Source organism: Marmota marmota, unplaced genomic scaffold, assembly GCF_001458135.2.
Source record: "Marmota marmota marmota unplaced genomic scaffold, marMar, whole genome shotgun sequence".
NCBI lineage: Eukaryota > Metazoa > Chordata > Mammalia > Rodentia > Sciuridae > Marmota > Marmota marmota.
The window spans coordinates 37,244,658-37,253,688 of NW_026000037.1; the positions used below are offsets into that span (position 1 = coordinate 37,244,658).

Genomic DNA, 9,031 nt, shown 5'->3' on the forward strand with positions numbered 1-9,031 from the left:
TTTTTTTTTTTTTTTTGGGGGGGGGGGTGGTGGCTAACTTCACTTAGCATTATCTTCTCCAGTACCATCCATTTACCTGCAAATGCCATGATTTTATTCTCTTTTATTGCTGAGTAAAATTCCATTGTGAATATATGCCACATTTTTTTATCCATTCATCCACTGAAGGGTATCTAGGTTGGCTCCACAGTTTAGCTATTGTGAATTGTGCTGCTGTAAATATTGATGTTGTTGTGTCCCTGTAGTATGCTGCTTTTAAGTCCTTTGGGTATAGACCAAGGAGAGGGATAGCTGGGTCAAATGGTGGTTCCATTCCCAGATTTCCAAGGAATCTCCATACTGCTTTCCATATTGGCTGCAGCAATTTGCAGTCCCACCAGCAGTGTAGAGTGTACCTTTTTCTCCACATCCTTGCCAACACTTATTGTTGTTTGTCTTCATAATAGCTGCCATTCTGACAAGAGTGCGATGATATCTTTTAGAGTAGTTTTGATTTGCATTTCTCTAATTGCTAGAGATGATGAACTTTTTTTATATATTTGTTGATTGATTGAATATCCTCTTCTGAGAAGTTTCTGTTCATGTCCTTGGCCTATTTGTTGATTGGGTTATTTGTTTTTTTGGTACTTACCTTTTTGAGTTTTTTATATACCCTAGAGATTGGTGCTGTATCTGATGTATGAGGGATAAAAATTTGATCCCAGGATATAGGCTCTCTGTTCACCTTACAGATTGTTTATTTTGCTGAGAAGAAACTTTTTAGTTTGAATCCATCCCATTTATTGATTCTTAATTTTAATTATTGCTATATAGGAGTCTTATTAAGGAAGTTGGGGCCTAGTCCCATATGATGAAGATCAGGGCCTACTTTTTTTTCTATTAGACACAGAGTTTTTGGTTTACTTCCTAGGTCCTTGATTCACTTTGAGTTGAGTTTTGTGCATGGTGAGAAATGGGGGTTTGATTTCATTTTGTTGCATATGGATTTCCTGTTTTCCCAGCATCATTTGTTGAAGAGGCTACCTTTTCTCCAATGCATGTTTTTGGCACCTTTGTCTAATATAAGATAATTGTAATTTTGTGGGTTAGTCTCTGTGTCCTCTATTCTGTAACATTGGTCTACCAGTCTGGTTTGATGCCAATACCATGCTGTTTTTGTTACTATTACTCTGTAGTATAGTTTAAGGTCTGGTATAGTGATGCTACCTGCCTCACTCTTCTTGCTAAGGATTGCTTTAGCTATTCTGGGTCTCTTATTTTTCCAGATGAATTTCATGATTGCTTTTTCTATTTCTATGAGGAATGCCATTGGGATTTTGATCGGAATTGCATCAAATCTGTATAGTACTTTTGGTAATATGGTCATATTGATAATATAAATTTTGCCTATCCAAGAGCAAGGTAGATCTTTCCATCTTCTAAGGTCTTCTTTGATTTCTTTCCTTAGGATTCTGTAGTTTTCATTGTATATATCTTTCATCTCTTTTGTTAAGTTGATTCCCAAGTACCTTATTTTTTTTTTTTTAAGATTATTTTAAATGGGGTAGTTTTCTTCATTTCCTTCTCAGAGGATATGTCACTGATATACAGAAGAATTCTGTGATTTGTTTAAGTGAAGGTAAGGTAAGAGAGTTTCTTCTGTAGTTCAAATGAGAATATATTCTTCAAGCAAATAAAGGCAAAATTGCTGAAATTATTTATATCTGACAGATGTCATTATCAGAAAATAACTGCAAAGGAATGAAATTACTTTTTTATGAATTAAATTACCTACAGATCATCAATGTTTATTTTAGAGGTTTCAAGAATCTTTAATACTAGCTGTTTTTAGTTTATGTGATAGGGATTTTTCCTGTAATAGGAATATCAGCATGTTTTTTTTAAAATCATAGTTCTTGTTACTCCCTAATTCAAGTTTTCTACTTCTGTTGGATCCTATTCTTTTGTCCTTCTGTCTAATCTCACTAAATGTGGACTGAAAAAACTGGAAATAATTTTTATAATCTTTCTGGCTTTTAAAACTTATGTAGAAATAATAGAATTAGAAGGAATTTAAAAATGCACACTCAAATAATTAATCCAATTGTAACATTAGAGATCACACAAAATGAAATAAAATCATACAAAAATAAAGTGTGCTGCTAGTTTATGTTTATGGATTTCTGACTAAAGTTTCCCTACAAATTTTTATGTAAATGTTGGAACTTACAAGTATTTGTTTGTATTTTAAATTTTATAGTTGGCCTTTTTATAAGCGTGGGTTCAATATTACATATCCAAATCAAACTAAGCAAGCAAGAACACTGCTTCTGCATCTTTGCCAGAATGATGAAGTACAAACAAGATTCGTGGGCATCTTCCTACCGCATGTCCTTACCACTTCTCAACAGTTTTGCAGTGGCTCCAGGTGCAGTGGTACACTCCTGTAATTCAGTATCTTGGAAGGCTGAAGCAGGAGGATCATAAGTTCAGTCTAGACAGTCTAGACAACTTAGCTAGACTCTGTCCCAAAACAAAATATTAAAAGGTCTGGGACTATAGTTCAGTGGTAAAGCACCCCTGGGTTCAATTTCTCATTTCCAAAAAATACATATTTTTTGAACTGACAATTAATGTAATAATATTTTATATTAAAGAAAGTTTTTTTGCTTAATTTAATTTTAGGTAGTTCTTGCCCATTTGTTAATATTCATGAACACTAACATGAATAATGATTATATATAGGAATTTTGGGAAACAAGATTTTTTTAAAAAAAGAGAGAGAGAGAGAGAGAAAATTTTTTTAATATTTATTTTTTTTTAGTTTTCGGCGGACACAACATCTTTGTTTGTATGTGGTGCTGAGGATCGAACCTGGGCCGCACGCATGCCAGGCGAGCCCACTACCGTTTGAGCCACATCCCCAGCCCCTGGAAACAAGATTTTTTTTAACTCTTCCTCCAAGCTTCTGGGCAATTTTAATTGTAGAATCTTTTAATATTGCCAAATTAGCTATTTTTTTTAATTGTTGCCATTTGTAGTAGCTTATCTGTGGTAATTAGAATGAGTCAATACTATAAAAGCAAAACAAAATATAGAAACTGGTTTATTAATAAAGACAATTTAAAATTGCACTTTTCACCAGTATTCTTAATTTAATATTTTTATCAATCAAAACAGCCCATTCTTATTAATGGATTTTATGAATAATGACATAATTTGATCTTATTAAATGAACAAATATCTATTTGGTTATATGATTGATGCTCCATTTAGATTTCATTTAACAGTAGAGGCTACTGATAGAGTGATCTGGCCCAATCTATTAATTTTACAAATTAAAAATTTTACCAGGGGCTGGAGTTGTAGCTCAGTGGTAGAGTGCTTGCCTAGCACATGTGAAGCACTGGGTTCAATCCTCAGCACCACATAAAAATAAATAAATAAAATAAAGGTATTGCATCCATCTACAACTAAAAATATATTTAAAAAAAAAAGAATGTAACCATTTGACCCATAGGACTTAAAATCAGCATACTACAGTGATACAGCCACATCAATGTCTATAGCAACTCAATTCACAGTAGCTTAACTATGGAACCAACCTAGATGCTGTTCAACAGATGAATGGATAAAGAAAATGTGATATACATATATACACAATGGAATATTACTCAGCCTTAAACAAAAATGAAATCATGGCATTTGCAGGTAAATGGATGGCGTTGGAGAATATCTTGCTAAGCAAAATAAGCCAATCCCAAAAAAACCAAAGGCCAAATGTTTTCTCTGATATGTGGATAGTGATCCATATTGGGAATGGAGCAGCTGGCTAAGAATGGAGGCACTTTGGATTGGGCTGAAGGGAGGAGAGATGGTGGGGATTCGAAGGATGGTGGAATGAGACAGACATTATTGCCCTATGTACATGTATGATTTCATAAACAGTGTGACTGCATAGTGGATATATATTTGGAAAAGAAATAAGAAGTTGTGCTCCATTTGTGTAGAATTGAAATGCATTATGCTGTCACATATAACTAATTAGAACAAAAAAACTTTAGAAATAAATTTTTTAAAAAATAATTTACAACTCAGTTTAAGTGTCTTGCTTAAAGTTATGTAACTAGAAAAACCACAGATAAAATCTTTCTAACCCTGAGTTCACCGTTGTTTCTGTTTTGTTACATTATCTAGGTTCCTGGGATACATCTAGTTTTTGCCATGACATTTAGCATTTAATGACATGATTTAAATACAGGCATTTATTTATTTATTCAAAAAGTCATTTTGTGGGTACCAGGCACTCTTCTAGGCACAGGAGATATACTCTGAATCTGGAAATTGTGCTGAAAATAAAATAAGAAAAATAGTTTCTAGTCAAATCTCCATTCAATGTTGGGTAGATATATATTTGGAATTATCTACCTTGTATGTGTTTGTATACCACTTGCTATTTTTTGACATATCATTAATAATAACTTTTCTATCTGTGGTTTTATTTTAGAAAAGCTAAAAATGTTCTTTAGTATTTTGAAAGACAAGAAAAATGAATTCAACAGAAGGCATGTTATTTGTATGCCATATACCTAATAATATGTTTAGTAACCAAAAACACAAATGAAACAAGGAATGTGTGTAGATTAAAATGGAGTGTGGCAAGTGTAAGCAGTGCTGTAGGCTGAAAGACGAATGTATGAGTAACTCAGCAGAACAAAAAGTTCATTATCCAAAGTACATATATGAAGACACAAATTGGTGTCAATATACTTTATATATACAACCAAAGATATGAAAAAATCAATTTAAAAAATGAAATGAAATTAAGTTTAAAAAAAAAGTTGCTCTGAGAAAGTGAAAAAAATCTTTGTATGCCCAGGGAATAATACATGCATAAGCATAGCCCTGTGAGCAGCACAGACATTTCCAAAAACTTTTAAAAGTTTAGTGCAGCAGGATGCTATGTGTTCTTGGAAGGAGTGATGTGTGAGAATTTCTAGGCATAAGCAGCTAGTTGGAGAATCGAAGTAATTAAAGTGAGAACTTCTTATTTTATGCCTGAGGTAATCGTTATGCTTCTACCTTATTTCTATTCCTTAGTGCAAGTTCTTTTAGACAAGCACTTAGTTTGTATTTCTCTATATTATGGTGACTAGCTGAGTCAGGCTCAGTATATACTTACTGATTAGCTGTGCTCTTTATCCACTCAACAAATGTTTTTGACTCCAACATACATGAGGTTCTCTATGTGCCATGGGAAGAAAAAACTTGTGATTCAAAACCAGCCTTTCAAAGAGCTATTGAACTCAGGTCAAGAAATACAAGGAGTTTTTGTTGTTGTTGTTTGTTTGTTGTTGTTGTTGTTGTTGTTGTTATATTGACTACTGTATCCATACTACATAGTAATAAATACTAAGGAGAAAAAAAATGTATGTAAGAGTAAAATATAAATTATCAAGCCTAGAAAGAGAAAGTAGTTACTTTATTTTGTCTTGCCTTAATTTCCTCAACACTAGAACAGAAAAAATAAAGTTTCCTATCATATACTGTTGTAGTAAAGATTAAATAAGTTAACATATGTATGTATAGAGTGCTCAGTGCAGTTCCTAGGAGATGATAACTTGACTATCATTTACATATTTGGCTAAAATACCTTCAGCACCACAGTCTTCTTTTCATCATTTACCGACTTCTGTTAAATCATGTACTTTCCAGTAGTTTAAACTACTTCATCTAATATTCCCTTTACCCATGTATTGCTCCTTTTGGCTTTTGTCTCCAATATACACTCAAATCTGATATTCCTTTCTCACCAAAATTAACCAATCATTGTTTGATATTACTTTTTCTCAATGACAATATTTGCTTCTGTAGATATTAGGACATCATTTTTTATTTTAGGCATACAGCAGACATCCACATCTTCCTATGGAAAATATTCATTAATTAATGCCTCATCACTTATCACATTTCAAGGTTAAAAAGTCTAAAAAAATGAGATCTTTATGTTTGCTTACCAACTAAAAATGAGTACGATATTGGAAGTGTTGTTAACAGACAAAAATGTAAAATCTGTAATATTAGTCTTTTAGAAGAGAGATTGTTTGCATAGATTAGGTGAAATTTCAGGTCTCCTACTAACCTTTCTTTGTCTATTTAACCTCTGTGCATCCCTAGATATACTCTTTCCTTACTGCTGCCCCCATCCATGAAAACCAGATTAACTGTGCTCATTTAGTATTCCATGCTTAATCTGTACCATAGCCGGGATCATTTGATATTACCTGACTGCTGCACTCCCCACTCTCACTGTCAGGCAGTTGTCTGCTTGAGATGGGGACCATGTTGGCTTCATGTTTGAGTTCCCCATGTTTATCTTAGTGCTTCACATATAGATAAATATGTAATACATTAAATATAATTCTGGATTACCTTTTACTTCACAGGTCAGTGATTTGGGGTTTTGGGGGAGGGGTTTTTTGTGGGGTTTTTTTTGGGGGGGTTGAGTTTGGGGTTTTTTTGTTTTTATTTTTGTTGTTTGTTTTGTTGTTGTTTTATTTGTTGTGTGTGTGTGTGTGTGTGTGTGCTAGGGATTGAACCCAGGGCCTTGTGCATGTGAGGCAAGAACTCTACCAACTGAGCTATATCCCCAACCCCCCAGCCCCAACCTAGAAACATGGTCATTTAGCCTTGGCTGCACGACCCTTAATTTGCTTCTTTGCCTCTCTAAGGAACAGCACTGTCTAATCATATTCCCACATCCCATTCTACACATTACCTTAACCTGGGTGATGGTGTTATCAGAGGAAGGTGGCCCTAAAGCAAACAAACACACTAAAAACTAAAACAAACGAACAAACAACAACAACAAAAAAAAAACCGGTAGTCTGGCCCTCAGGGAAAATCTCAAAGGTGGTAGGCACCCTGTGGAGTAACTGTGGTACAGGTTTTGATCCTAAACTCTTCCAAGTTAAAAACTTGATTTTGCTATTTACTGTCAAGAGTAGTGGGCCTCTGGGATCTAACAAAGACCATCTATATTTACAAAAGCTTTTTTTAAAAATTAATTTCTATACCAGGTGACCTATTTATATATGTATGTTTGTTTTTAGTGACTAATACTTGTACCTGCTATCCAGGTTGTTAACTAAATTATATATCACAGTGCCTATGAAATCTATCACATAACTAGAAGATTGTTCAGTAGCTATGGAAAAAGAGAAATAAGTTAAATGATTATAAGGATTATTTTACCCAGGCTGCAGAAGACTTGTCGAACAGCATAGTTTATCAATGTCTCCCTGAAGGCTAGAAAAAAATAAAGCAAGCAGTTATGAGGTCTCAAGTACACCTTTGAAAGACCTTATGAAAAATGTTCTTAATTGCTAAAAGAAAACAATGTTGTAAATCCTGGGAGTGGTGAGTAGGAGAGGTAATCAGTGGCATTTTATATATCTTATTAAGAATAAATTATATAGTTTGGTTCCAAAATTCTTTGATCTCAAGATTAGTTCCTAAGATAATGGTAATGTGATATTGTCAACAATGATGCTAAAAAAGAAAGGTAGAGGACTAAAGTGAAATGGAAGGTCTCATATTATTTACATCCTCTAACTCAAGAATCACCAGTCTTGGGGCAAACTCACTTTTACTAGGAAAGTTGTCTGGATGCTTATGGTTTTAGCTGGCTTACTGGTGTTTTTATATGTACTAATAATGCATGATAATCTACCAAGTATTCATTTACAAAAGAAACTGAGATGTAGGCTAAATGATCAGTAAAAATGAGTTGTACCTCTTGTCGAGAGCTACAGTGAGTCCTTCAACCCTTATCTCAAGGTCCTTTCTATTCCAGAGGTTGGAAACCCAAATGCCTACAGAGGCCAGACTGGTGGGAATGAAGCAGGAAGCCACTGCACTGAACTGGAGAGCCAAGTCCTTTCTGGAGGAGCAGCCACTGCTCCGTTCCAGATAATTGTTGCAAGGCAGGAATGTTGACCTAGTGTTACCACATTGTCCAGTTTCTCAGGTAAAGCAGGAAATGCAAATTTTCATGTGAATCTTTTGATATAACTATTGTCAATTAATTATTATTTACGAACCATGTAAAAGGAAAGCACTTCTTTATGTGGAATTTAGCCCAGCATTCTTTTTATAACTGATCTTATGTTTTGCTTAATTATTTGTTAAATTAGAAATTTTATTTTTACTGGTTTTGCTTTTTTTAATATATCATCTCTAAAATATTCTATGCTTCATTTTGTCAGAGTGAAATTCCCTAGCTCTTGTATCTGTATTTATCAGTTTTCTTTCGCTGCTACATTTTTCCTGCCATTCTCAGCATTCCAGCAAGCTGTCAGTTACATGCTAAATGAAGTCCCTATGCGGCACTACATATGATGCTGTTAAACATCTGTGGGTATTGCTGCCTACTCGTTTTGTTCCTGATGTGTGAGCTACAAAAACACAATAAAAAATCATTTATTTCGTGGAGCTTGTGAGCTCTGTGGGCCTCCCCCCTTTCTAAAAGCCACACAGAAATGGTCTTCCTCATCTTGTTTCTTGAGAGAACTTATCAGACATTTTATTTAGACTATAGTTATCTTTTACATTTAGTTGTTTGGGGGACATTGATTGGACTTGAGTATTCCTAGATACTTATATATATTCAGAGACAATGTTTTTGGATGAATTTCTTCAATGGCTGAGTAATGTCATTTTCACTTTAAGAATAACCTAGTTGGGCATGATGGCATATGCCTATAATCCTGGCTATTCAGAAGGATGATGCAGAATGATCCCAAGTTCAAGGTCAGCCTTGGCATTAGCAAGTATCTGTCTCAAAATAAAAAGGGTGTGTAAAGTGCCTGGGCTCAATCCTACCATACAGAGAGAGAGAGAGAATATATAACCTGGTTTTCACTCAAAATGGATTCAAGACTTGAAACTATGAAATACTAGAAGAAAACATAAGGGAGATGCTTTATAAATTGACCAGGGAAAGGTTTTCTTTTTTTCTTTTTTTTTTTTTTTTTTTTTTTTTTTTTTTTTT

General features: G+C 34.1%; 1 protein-coding gene across 1 annotated transcript in view; it reads left to right on the forward strand.

The window, feature by feature from the left end:
• Positions 1 to 9,031, forward strand: part of Mbd5 (methyl-CpG binding domain protein 5) — a 405,383-nt gene that overhangs the window by 330,921 nt on the left and 65,431 nt on the right. The window contains exon 7 of the mRNA XM_015479159.2: positions 7,835 to 8,008. The gene's annotated coding sequence lies outside the window, so the exon portion shown is untranslated. The remainder of the gene's footprint in view (positions 1 to 7,834; positions 8,009 to 9,031) is intronic.